The 13,473-nt window shown below is 43.4% G+C and overlaps 1 protein-coding gene across 2 annotated transcripts in view; it reads left to right on the top strand.

Annotated features, from left to right (window-relative positions):
• Positions 1-13,473, top strand: part of JPH1 (junctophilin 1) — a 144,106-nt gene that overhangs the window by 21,244 nt on the left and 109,389 nt on the right. The window lies entirely within an intron of this gene.

Raw genomic sequence — 13,473 nt, 5'->3', positions numbered from 1 at the left:
GTGTCCATCAGTGCCCATCCATGCCCAGTGCCCACCTATCAGTGCCCATCTGTGCCACACATATGTACCCATCAGTGCCACCCATATGTACCCATCAGTGCCACCTATGAGTGCCCATCAGGGCCACCTATGAGTGCCTATCAGTGCCGCATACCAGCGCCGCCTATCAGTGCCGCCTATCAGTGTCGCCTGTCAGTGCCCATCAGTGCCACCTCATCGGTGCCCGTAATTGAAAAAGAAAACGTACTTATTTACAAAAAAATTAACAGAATTTTTTTTTTTTCAAAATGTTCAGTATTTTTTTAGTTGTTGCGCAAAAAAAAAAAATCGCAGAGGTGATCAAATACCACCAAAATAAAGGTCTATTTGTGGGAACAAAATGATAAAAAGATTGTTTGGGTACAGTGTAGCATGACCGCGCAATTGTCATTCAAAGTGCGACAGCGCTGAAAGCTGAAAATTGGCTTGGGCAGGAAGGTGCGTAAGTGCCTGGTATGGAAGTGGTTAAACAGCTTGGTGGAAGTGGTCCAGGGCTGTCAAACTGGGGAGCCGCCCACACACTGTCTGGCCAATCAGAACACGTTTCGAAGGCACGGCCTTGTCTGCTTCATCATGCCAGTTTTTTGCCAGGCAGACTCGATCAGACCATCCATTGCTCTCTATGGAGTGGCGGATGTCAGCGGACATGTTTCTGCTGACACCCGCTGACATCTGATCCGATCCTGTCTGCTAAATACACCTGTTTCCCATTCGTCCTACAGATCAGATCGGATTACAGTTGGCTGGAAACGAACAGGCGGTCCATTTCCATCCGACTGCTCCAAAGAGGACAGCTGACTGTATCTGCTCTGCAGAGTGGACATGGACCTGTCATCTGCCTGCTCAGGATCGGCAAACAGATTCCCTGCTGAGCAGGCGGATCCGCTTGAAGGAGTCTGCCCTGCCTGACAGGGGCCAAACACAAAAGGGCTTGAAGAACATTTTGAAACTAATTATGTTAATTGTAAGCAGATCAGTAACCTGATTGACTCTCTAAAGCCTCGTACACACGGTCGGACATCAAACAAACTTTCCCTTGGATTTTTGTCCGAAGGGAGTTGTCCGGTCACACCCATAGCATACACACGCTCAGACTTTTCTGCAAACTTTTCTAAAACTTTCCCAACATCACATAGTTTTTCTGCTCTTTACCGCCACCCTTTGGTTAACTTCTGCTATTGTTGGTTGATTTTAACATTGGTTCTGAGCATGCGTATTTGCACTTTGTACAAAAGTCCGATGGCTTGCTGTACACACGGTCAGACTAGGCACCATCGGACTTTTGTTGCCGAAAAGTTTGTCCGTTTGGAGACCCAGCTTTTTGTCTGATGAAACCCGAAAAAGTTGGTGTCATTTACTACCCTGACTCCTCCAACAGCCTGCCTGCTGATAGGAGAGAAACTGATGAGAAGTTGAATACACCTGTGTGTCTGGTTACTGAAGGAGGTAAAGTTTTCCCCGCCCTGTGTCAGCATGCAAAGGAGGGGGGATTATCCTCTGATTGTATATCTCTCTGTACCTGTGTTTTTAATAAAGAGTGATGTTTTCACCCTACACTAAGAGCCGGTTCACACTGGGGCGGCACGACTTTGGGGGCGACTCGGTAAGGCGATCTCAAGGCGACTTGCGAGGCAACTTGCAAAATGACTTCAGTATTGAAGTCAATGCAAGTCGCCCCGAGTCGCCCCCAAAGTCGTACAGGAACCTTTTTCTAAGTCGGAGCGACTTGCGTCGCTCCTATTAGAACGGTTCCATTGACTACTGTGGGACGCGACTTGTCAGGCGGCTGAGTCGCCTGCCGAGTCGCCCCAGTGTGAACCGGGTCTGATGCTTCAAGTGACTGGGTGGGCTAAGGGACCTTTGATTGCGCTGGTACCGGACAAAGGAAGCTTATACGGCAGACTGAGTCTTCTTGAGTACGAGGGTCTGTGATATCTGTGATACTCCTCATCAGTGCCTCCTCATCATTGCTGCCTATCAGTGACCATCAGTGCAGCCTCATCAGTGCACATCAGTGAAGAAGAAAGATTACTTACTTTTTAACAAACTGCTAAAAGTAAGCATGGCATGAGCAATTCCTATTGGCTGCAGCCCTTAACATGCTTTCAAGGCACCGGGCAGCTAATTTAAAAAACTTGCTCCTAATTTTTTTAGCTGGTTCCTAGATTCAAAGCAAATTTATCAAGCCCTGTCTATGTATCTGTATATAAAGTGCCTTAAAACATCATAACTGGGACAGTTTTATAACAAGACTATGCAGCTTTCATTTTCCTGTAAATGCAGCTGTTCTCATGGAGTTACAATTAGAAGTCTGTTGGAAGAAATCAGTGCGCTCAATCCCACAATGTGCAGTGTTTCACTATTCAAACAAACAACTTATGTCCCTAAACGGGGTGACTCAGATGGCATGCTAGTACTAGTGTCATCCGCCGGACTCGTCTTCAGGACTATATACTACATCACCTGAAGTGACACAAGTGTCTGCTAATCATATTTTGTACTGGGAATGTTTTCAGTTCCTGTAGTATATGTAATATGTGTACTTATGTACATTCTCAAGCAACTAAAAAAAGCATAAAATCATAGATTCATTCACATATTTTAAAGCAGAACTTAAAGTATATGTAAACCCTTACCTTGTAACGCAACCCATTCAATTTAAAATAGAAATAAAAGGCAAAATCATTTGTGTATAAATATAAAAAAAAAAAAAATCACAAATAACTTGTTTTTACTTTTTATAAGTGATTGCATAATCTTTGTTCTCAGCTGCATAAGGGGCTTAAAGACGTGGGGCGAAGAAACAACAGAACACTGATCTTCCAAGTGGATGGCTGTGAAGGGGAGTGTGTCAGCAGAAGTCTGACCCTTGGAGGACAGGCGGTATGTTCTCTCAACACTGTCAGAAACCTGACCACACCGGGATGGATGTGTTCTCATGCCCAACGGGGTCAGTTTGAAATAGGACAGCAAATAGATTGGCAGGATTACTGGGTATTTCACACAAACGGAAGCAGTACAAAGAGAACAGGATACATTTAAACCAGGGAAGCACCGAATGGAAATTTTGGTGCCGAAACCGATACCGAAAATGAAGAATACATTTCAGAAAATCGATACTGAAAATTACTGTTTTTAAAAAATATTAATATTTTTATGTATTTTAAATAACATGTATTTATATATTTTAAATAAAATGTATACATTTTTATATAACACATTGTTAATAGTATTAGCAAAATTTCCATGCGGTGTACCTCTAGCAGATATGATGCAGGAGATGGTCAGAGACTGTAGACATGGTACAGGAGATGGTCAGAGACTGCAGACAAAGTACAGGGGACGGTCAGAGACTGCAGACATAGTACAGGAGATGGTCAGAGACTGCAGACATACTACAGGAGATCAATGCAGCCTGCCTGTGCCCAGCAGCCACACCAGTACCCGTCATATGCAGCCTGCCTGTGCCCTCACCGAGGAACATGATGGAGCCAAGGTCACATGACATGGGACATGATGGAGAGGATAGTCCCTTGAAGTGGGACATGATGGGGCTGAGGTCACAAGTATTGGGGGAGGGGTTTGGAAGACATGATGGAGATGGGGGGTCACAATGAAGAGGACAGTCCTTTGAAGTGGGACATGTATGGAGGCCATGGTCCTCCAGCCATACATGACCTGATGGATGGGGGAAGGTGGGGTGATGTGGGGGAGGGGGGACTCCAGTCACATGACCCCTCCCCCTCTGATGGACACTTGCGTGCCTTCGGTAGACCGAGAGTGGATGAGGATTCGGTCCACCTCCTCCATGGCTGGGCTTTGTGGGTGGTTGTCCTCTCTCTGGCTCTCCACACGTGGACCCTCCTCTCTCTATAGACAGTAGCCAGCGTCCTGCCCCATCCCTGCACTACATTCTGCCTTTTACACTTTGTACAGGAAGCCGCTCACCTCTGGACTACACTGCCCGCAATGCATCGTGGCCTCCTCCAGCCTGACTCCTCTAGCCCCGAATTCCGCCACAGGGAGTGATGGGAAATGTAGTCTGGAAGTGCCACCCCCCATCACACACACAGAGATCGAGGAGAGGAGGAGGGAGTGGAGGACTGGGCACGCCAGAGAGACACTCCCTCAATAGGCGGTACCTGGGGCGGACTATGCCCCCTTTCGGTATCAGCTGTTTTTGTCATTCCGAAATTTCGGTGTACCACTAATTTAAACACAAGTACATGGTACAACAGGCACATATTAGGAATATGAAAGGTTTGGGTAACAAATTAATTTACTGTATCTGAGCACCACAAGCAGAAAACAGTATTTAAAGTAAAAGTTCAGCCAACACCTAGCTAACGCTAAACCTACTCACAATCACTTTCTTCAACTAATCTATCTAGCCCTGTAAAGAATCGCTATATTTATCTGTTCTGGTCCCTCAGTTTAGGCCGATACGTATTCTTCTACCTATTTTTGGTAAAAAAAATTCGCAATAAGCGTTTATCGGTTGGTTTGCGCACAATTTATAGCGTTTACAAAATAGGGGATAGTTTTATTGCATTTTTATTAATTTTATTTTTTTTTACTACTAATGGCGGCGATCAGCGTTTTTTTTTTGTGACTGCGACATTATGGCGGACACTTCGGACAATTTTGACACATTTTTGGGACCATTTAAAATGCATTGTTTACTGTGAAAATGACAATTGCAGTTTGGGAGCTAACCACAAGGGGGCGCTGATGGGGTTATGTGTGACCTCGTGTGAGTTTACAACTGTAGGGGGGTGTGGCTGTAGGTGTGAAGTCATCGATTGTGTTTCCCTATAAAAGGGATCACACGATCGATGATGCCGCCACAGTGAAGAACGGGGAAGCTGTGTTTACATACAGCTCTCCCCGTTCTTCAGCTCCCGGGACCGATCGCGGGACTCCAGCGGCGATTGGGTCCGCGGGTCACGGAGCTTCGGACCGGGTCCTGGGCGCGCACCCGCAACCCACGGCTGGGCACTAGCACAGGACGTACCTGTACGTGCATGTGCCCAGCCGTGCCATTCTGCCGACGTAAATGTCCTTAAGTGGTTAATTCATTTTTAATATTCAAAGCAAATATTGCATCCATGCTTTATTTTGTTGAGAAATCACTTTCAGAAACACCCCCCTAGCATTTCTAGCTGTGGTCATCTTGAGTAAGGGCAGATTCGTTTAGCATTTACTTCCTGAAATCCATATGCCCATACCTTAGATATGCAGGCGGGAGTGTGTGCTTAGCTGAGAAAGCCCTTCATCCAGATTTAAAAAAAAGGCCCATAAAGACTCCTGGCATGTATAACATAATTTTGGCCTAGGCCAGAACCAGGAAGCAACTAAAGAAATGTAAAAAAAAAAGGTAAATGTACTTTCCTAGGCTTTTTCTCACTTTCGTTCTTTTGGTATAGGCACATTAAAGTGGTTGTAAACCCTTTATTAAGGCTTACCTGTAGCCACCCAGGATATCTCCTAAGCCTGCACGGTTTAGGAGATATCCCCTGTCCCCTGCATGTGCCAATGTCATCACGGCTCCAGCCAATCACACTTGTGGAAACTTGTGCATCCTTACAGTAGTTCTGGGAGCAGGTGGTGGCTGATGTCAACTCAGTTTGTGATCTGGCTATCGGATTGGACCCAAAAATTCTGCTATTAAATGTTTGAGGACTTCCATCTGGATAGATATGTTAAATTGTTTATTTGTTACACTTCTTTCTACGCAAGAAGAGCGATACTCCTCTGTTGGAAATCCTCTCAGCCTCCGTTAATCACTTCCTGGTGGTCACCTGTGCACACCTGGTTCTTTGTATAAACTTACTTACCTAAACCGGAAGTGCCCAACAAAGTTTTACAAGATTTGGTCTGCTTGTATAGACTCTTGGGGTGATGGGGAGCTCTGAGATGTCAGTCGGTCTATATGGTCAATTTGTATATACCCCCTCATTGAGAGCTGGTAGCACCACCTGCAGATGCCTACAGCGTTCCCCCCCCTCTCTTTTCTACTCCTTTCCCATGCTTCTCTCCTGTGACCCTTGTCCACCCCCCCCCCCTTCCTCATACCAAATGATACCATTCGAAGGCCAACTCTGGAGTTTCTGTTTCTGCATTTTTTATGCCTGATTCCGCTTGTCTTTCTGTTGTGTACTTTATGTACTAATGCCTTCCTGTTTCTTGCATTGCTATGTACGTGCCTTTATGCCTTGTACCTTAATAAAAAAATTCTGATAAAAAAAAAATATATAAAATAGTTGTTATGACAGGGGTCACTTGTACTTTTCTAGTCCTATTTAGAGGCTGCTTGTTCTATGACACTTAATTCACAAACTCATTTCCACTGAATGCACACATTACTGAATTTCTTGGATCTGATTGATGTGTGTGGGCTGGTTGTTGCATTGGTATCCTTGTGATCATGCAGGAGGGTTACTATGGGAATAGCTCTTTGAAGAATTGATAAAATTCCAAAAATATGCAGAGTGTTGAAGTGTCACCAGAGAATGTAAAAATTTCGTTAACTGGCATCTGTTGCATAATCAAGATATTTGGAGCATCTGTCCAGCAAGGAACACACTTCCAGCATTAAAATACAAACATATTTAGAATGGAAAGCTAAGTACATTTAAAGAGAACCTTTCAGGACAGAATTATGGGAGATGTCACGGCTGATGTGTTTTTACATGTGCAAGCAGCACGTCTGTCAATTTGATTCTCACTATGTACTGAGTTGGTGACTTGGAAGTAATATGTAGTCATTAAGGTTTGGGCTTCTGAATGACACACTTGCTCTGTGTCAGCGAATCACTAAGTAAAAAAGCAAGGATGATGATTACTGCCCTGGAACATTCAAAAGTTAGCACTGGTAGTACCATATTTCTCTAATAGCAGTTTCTCTTTAACACTTTAAGGAGGTTTTCCGCTCTGGGGAAAAATAAAAGTCAGCAGCTACAAATCCTGTAGCTGCTGACTTTATATAAAAGGACACCTACCTTTCCAGGGATCCAGCGCTGTCCTCACGCAGGCTAGTTCATCACTAGCATTGGGGTTTCCACCACTGGTATCATAACCGTGGGCAGCTGGTCGTACTGCTTGTGGCTTTACAGTTGGCTACCAAATGTGGGCAGGGAGTGGGAGAGGAGAACTTCTGCTTGGAATGCCTAGCTAATCTGAGCGGAAGTGGGTATCTGTCAAAACTAGGTACCCGATCCCCCCCAAACAAAAATGATATGTCAAACTTGACAGGGGAGGAAGGGAGGACGACTTAAAGTGGAACTTGTGGGTGGAGATCTGCTTTAAGTTTTAAATATATTATTCAAAAAGACACTTGCCCATTCTGTGCGAAATGACAGTGTGTTTGTAAAGGTCCCTCTCCAATTATACTCCCTTTACCAAAACTTCCTCGCAGCTTCTGCCTTCACTGCAACTGGCACTGATATCTGAAGTGTAACCTTTGTTTTGGGCTTGGGGAAGTAGAGCTGTTAGCCCCTGCATCATGTGACAGTGTTCAGGACTGGTATCTGGCTGCTAGACCCAGGCACTACCACATTCATATGCTCCTCCATAATTGGAATCACCAGGTATTTTCCTAAGCAGGGGGAAATGAGAGAAAGCTGGTAAGGTGAGCGTAAGTGGCACAGGCCTTTGACAAGTACATTGTCAGTAGGATTTGAAGCCTATAGACTAAAAGCTAAAATAAAAGAAGTGTTACCATGACTTGAAATTGGTCGTGGATTCCCCTAGTGAAAACATGCAGCACTTAGTTTGGTTCTAATCCATGGCCGCCATGTGCAATAAAAGTACATATTTAAGTTTGTTTTGTGCTGACTGTCCACTCCACCCCATGCTGAAACCCAATTTACAGTTTGTAAGAACTACAGCACACCCAAGAACAAACAACTGAACCTAGACTCACCCACTTTCTTTTCTGGGGAGAGAGACTAGAGTACTAGCTAGCGGCTTGTGGTGTTGTAAGTGGCAGCATGCACTGGACACAAGTGCCTTGGGTTTACAAGTAAGAGATGCAAAGGTCTGTATGATGGCTGAGCTGTATATGTTGTTAGAGGAAGAGAGATCGGTCATCAATCGAGCTCTATTTGAGAGTGCAGCCAAAAGATGAGTGCTCCCCTGTGTGCTCTGTCACTCACAACGAATTATAGATTCTAAGCACCGTTGTTGAACCGCGGTGGGGCTGGTGGGGGGCGCTGTTGACCTTGCTAGCTCAGCAACCACAGCACAGGTCCCCAAGTGATTCAACACATTTTAGTTTGTGGTGATACTTCTTTAAAGCTTTGTGAATTAATATTAGGTTATAAATCTTATCATAACCGCCCTAAAAACATGTTGGGGGAAAAACTGGGTACTTTTATTTTTTATTTCTAACCTTTTACTGTTCTTTGGCCATCAGTTCTGCCTCTCGTAAAGTACTGGAAACCTGAAGGAGACACTCAGGTTGTCATGGGCAACAAAAACAATTTACAGGGCTTGACACATTTGCTTTGAATCTAGGAGCCAGCTAAAAAAGTTAGGAGACGTTTTTTTTTTTTTTCAACAAAGATTTATTTTCAACGACAAAACCCCTTTTTTTATGTAACTCTATGATGACCATGAGAATAAAATAGTGGTAGTTCAAATTTTTTGGCACACATAGGGTTTGGGAAACAAAATTTCTGTAAAAAAAACGCTTGCTGACCGTTTACAGTACATATACGATGGCAAGGCGGCTTTCCTGTACAAAATCACGTACAGGTACATCATTTTGCACTGCGGGGTCTGTAGCCTGCACACACGAGACTGGCGACCTGCTCCTGCTGTTATTAGACACAGCGAGAGTATCTGGGGCACCCTGTGTCCGCCGGGACCCGCTGATCGTTCCTAAGAGAGGCAGAACGGCAGTCTGCTGATGTAAACAAGGCAGATCGCTGTTCTGTGACAAGGGAATACAGAGATCCTGTATTTCTGCTAAGCAGGAACACTGATCTCTCTCTTCACACAGTTAGCAAGCACTCCCATGGAACATATTTAACCCTTTACCCTAATGTTAACCCCTTCCCTGCCAGTGTCATTAGTACAGTGACAGTGCATATTTTTTAGCACCGATCACTGTATGGGTGTCACTGGTCTCCAAAAAAGTGTCACTTAGTATCCGATTTGTCCACCAAAAACGTTGCAGTCCTGCTATAAGTCGCTAACTAGTAAAATAAATAAATATTCCATAAAATTCCATCAATTTTATTTGGGTACAGCGTTGCATGACCGAGCAATTGTCAGTTAAAGTGTCACAGTGCCTGGTCATGAAGGGTGGTAAACCTTTCAGCGCCGAAATGGTTAAAGTTAATTTTTGACGGGGCACAAAAATGCAATAAATTACCCAATTTTTGGGTAAAATATAAAAGCCAAAATAAATAGATACCCAAGATGCACCTGTGAATTGGTGACAGACTTCAGTACCCTATATTTTCCAACGATTTAAAAGCCCCCTATAGGTCGTAAGGTCAGAGTTATGAAGGAGGTCTGGTGCTACATGTCCTGGGTGTCGGGCGATAGTAATTGTGCTTCCCTGTGTATGGTGCCAACAGTGAATGGACTGACAAAAGCCCACGAGCCAGGATGTAATTTCTAGTTGCCATGGCAATCTGCCGCCTGGGATTTGATGAGCCCGGTTATAACATTCTTTGAGATTGAATGGCTTACAGCCAGTATTGCTCATAGCTTCCAATCAGTTTTCATTTCTCCATCCAAGTGCAGTTTGTGAAAATAAAAACATAATCTTTGATTGTAATGTGTAGCAATGACTGGCTCAGGGGTCACCATACAAACGTTACAATCTGACCATACAACTTCCAAAGATGAGGCCCATTGTGATTAGAAATGTCATATGCCATTTACCATTCCACAGTAAGGCGGAAGATTTAATGTGTAAGATTGCAGCTGGGAGGTTGTGTTTTTAAACAGTCTGAAAACATGAGGGGGAGGAAGTAATTGTAAAATAAAGGTATATATTTTACCTAGCGCCAGGGGGGTGAGCATTACTGTAACTACATGTTTATACAGATCAAATAAACATGAGGGGGAACCATGTACAACATTCAGGTTTATTAAACAACTCTTCTCCATTTCCTGCAACGTCATTAAATATGGCTTCTTGTCACACTATCTACATAAAGATAAAAGCATCTTACACTAGAAAGGTAAATATTATAATACCACTGTCATGGCGTTTGGCGTAGTGGAGTCATAAGGGTTAGTCATGCTAAATTGTTCTTTTCTCGCCCTCAGCTTGTCTCCACGTGTTACTGTTTAGTGCGTTTTTTTATATTTTCCCTGAAGATTGTTTACTTAATGATTTCAGGCTTGTCTGGTAATCCCCGGCTTCTCATCCATGAAAACTTTTCTCAGGGCTCATTTATATTTGATTCTAGTAGAACTTTAATTAAAAAAAATATTCTAGCCAGGAAATATTAATACTTGATAACATTCATGTTACTCCAGTCAGAAACTTTTTTTTTTTTTGATCGTCTTATTTTCTCGCATAGTCTATTTGCAGCACTGGGGGGCATAATCAGTCATGTGAGGCCTCGTACACACCGTTTTCCTCGACAGAATCCATCAAGAAACTTGGTGGCAGAGCTTTTTTGCCGAGGAAAACGGTCGTGTGTATGTGCAACTCCTTTTACATCTAGGTACCCCTAAGCCCTACACGGGGCGAATGTCCATCAGACTTTTTTCATCGGAAATTCTGATCGTGTGTACGCGGCATAACAGTCTTTTTGGAAAATTTCTTGATGAGCCGGTTGCAGCCACTGATGAGTGTGTTCTGACAGCAGGGCTCTCAATGGGAAGAATTCCTCCATCCACCTCACCTCATTCACATGGGCATATTGCAGTATACGACCAAGCAAGGGCCTTGTTTACCTGCACAGGGATGCACCGTTGTTCCTGTACATCCCAATGCAGGCAGTCCTAATCTTGTCAGTTGAGATGCAGAAGGTGTACAAATACAGCCACTGCTCCCAATTTGACATGGGTGTGGGTGCACGGCCCTGAGCGCAGACAGTGTGTATTCAGAGTCATGCATCCTCACCCATGTCAAATTGGAAGCAGCAGCTGTGTGTATCTCTGTGCGGGTAAACTCAGCCCTCACAGGGGTATACGCTGTAGTATGTCCATGTGAACTAATGGGAGGGATGTTTTATACAGTTTTGCTTTGATGTTGTGGCATCATTGCAATAAAAAAAAACTAAAAATGTGTAATATGGGCAAACATTCTGTTGGGCCAACATAAAACTATAATGGTTTTGCTTGTGTGGTGAGCATTTAGCTTCCATTCACGCCAAATATTGGAATCCCCCAAATGAAAAGCACCAAATCTCCCTCTGGCTCCATGCACACTGGAAGCTAAAAAAAAGCTATAAAAAAACGCCAGTAGCTGCGCAGGGAGCCTTTCAACGTTTTTTAGCGTTTTTGCAATAGCGTTTTTCAGTGTAACTTTTTTTTTTCAATGGATAAAAAAACACTGGCGAGCAGTGTTTTTGAGCGTTTATTAGCGGTTTTCGTTGTTTTGCGTTTTTTTCCTGCCAAAAAACGGCACTTTGAACGCAATCTTCGGTGTTTCAGAAAAAAGCCAATAAACTCCAAAGCTCAAAACGCCCACGTGTGCATGGGCACATAGGCTAACATAGAGTTCAGTTTATGGGCTTTTTAAACTACAGTTTATCAGCTTCTGTGTGCATGGAGCCTTTAAGTGTTAGGAGTTGAGGCTTCCAGTTCTGTATATTATTTCTGCCCCACACTAATCAGGTAAAAGGACACCTACACCTGACATGTGGTGTTCAGGGACTAACGCACATCTTCTAATCACAGCGTAGGCGGTGCGATTTAGAGTATATCTCTGTATTCTCTGGTAAAATTGTATGAATTTCTCCTCCACACAGTAGGAGCTCATAGCTCTTGTAAGCACTAAGAGTAGTCGCGTGTTTCTGTTATTTTCTTGCATAAATAAGAGAGGACAGTTCCAAAATCTGATGAGAGTTGTGGGAAAAGTGACTTTTTTGTTGGTCGGATGTTTTGATGTGGAAACACGTGCAAGTCATTCCTGAATGGTTAGGAGTTGAACAAAGGAAGTTTCTCTTACATGTGATAAGACATGTTTTAAGAAATGTAGATGGATGACCAGATAAACAGGAAAATGGCTTGTGGAGAAGCCTGCTCTCCAGGATGTGAGGGACTTCTGGATGTGTGAAGGGAAGTGCGGCTTTCTGCTGAGGATCTGAACATCTGAAAAAGTGTGCACATTATGTTTTTGTAATATTTACATGACCTACATATTAGCTTTCAGAACTTCACATATGGCTAGATGTCAGGAGACTAGAGAAGACATAAATAACACTGCTCAATCGCTGGTTTTACTAAATATTAACATGCATTGAAAAAAATAGATAATCTTCATTACTGGAAAAGGCTAAAAACATTATTATGCACTTGATCAAAATGGCCAAAGATATAAAATAAATAAATTAAAGAACAGCCCATGTTTTCTTGTGAAGATTTGCAGTTTTCTTTATTTTAACCACTTAAAGTGATTGTAAACGATCCCCGTGTAAAATAACCCATTCTGTTTAAAATAGAAATACAGTGGAACCTCGGTTTAAGAGTGATTTGGTTTGAGAGCATTTTGAATTTGCAAGCAACTTTTTTTTTTTTAATTCTGACTCGGTTTGACTCGCAAGACGAGCAGAATTCAAGCTAAATAGACCTGCAGTTCCTTTATTTGGCCTGAGGTACGGGGGCGCAGAAGCCGAGAAGAGCTGAAAATTGTCCTGCAGTACCTCATTTGGCCTGAGGTACGGGGGCGCAGGAGCCTAGAAAATCCGAACATTGGCCTGCAGTACCTCATTTGGCCTGAGGTACGGGGGAGCAGGAAACAAGCTAAAGTGTCCTCGGGCCTTTTCGGACGTTTTCGGCTCTATCTGACAAAACGGTATTGCATCCCATTGAAGTCAGTGCAGAACAAATTATTTTTGTTTACATTGACTTCAATGGGAAAACTTGTTTTGATATGCGAGTACTTTGGATTATGAGCATACTCCTTGAACGGGTTATGTTTGTAATCCGAGGTTCAACTGTAAAAGGCAAAACATTTTTGTATAGATATGAAAAAACATTATAAATACCCATTTTTGTTTTATAAGTGATCACATTCCCTCTGTTCTCAGCTGCATAAGAGATGGGGGGATGAGAAGCAGTAACACATTGAGCTTCCCAGTGAATGGCTGTGCAGAGGGGGTGTGTCAAGACAAGTACAATTATTGGAGGAGAGCAGGCTGAGTTCCTAGCACAGCTAGAGAACTGACCAGGCTATGTTCACCTGTTTAGTGTGGTCAGTTTTTAAGCAGAGGGACTGGCAGGAACACCAGGAATTTCTCA

This window comes from Rana temporaria, chromosome 5 (assembly GCF_905171775.1).
Source record: "Rana temporaria chromosome 5, aRanTem1.1, whole genome shotgun sequence".
In the NCBI taxonomy this organism is placed as follows: Eukaryota; Metazoa; Chordata; class Amphibia; order Anura; family Ranidae; genus Rana; species Rana temporaria.
Note: the sequence above shows the minus strand (reverse complement) of the source record. Positions and strands in the feature narration are given on the sequence as shown.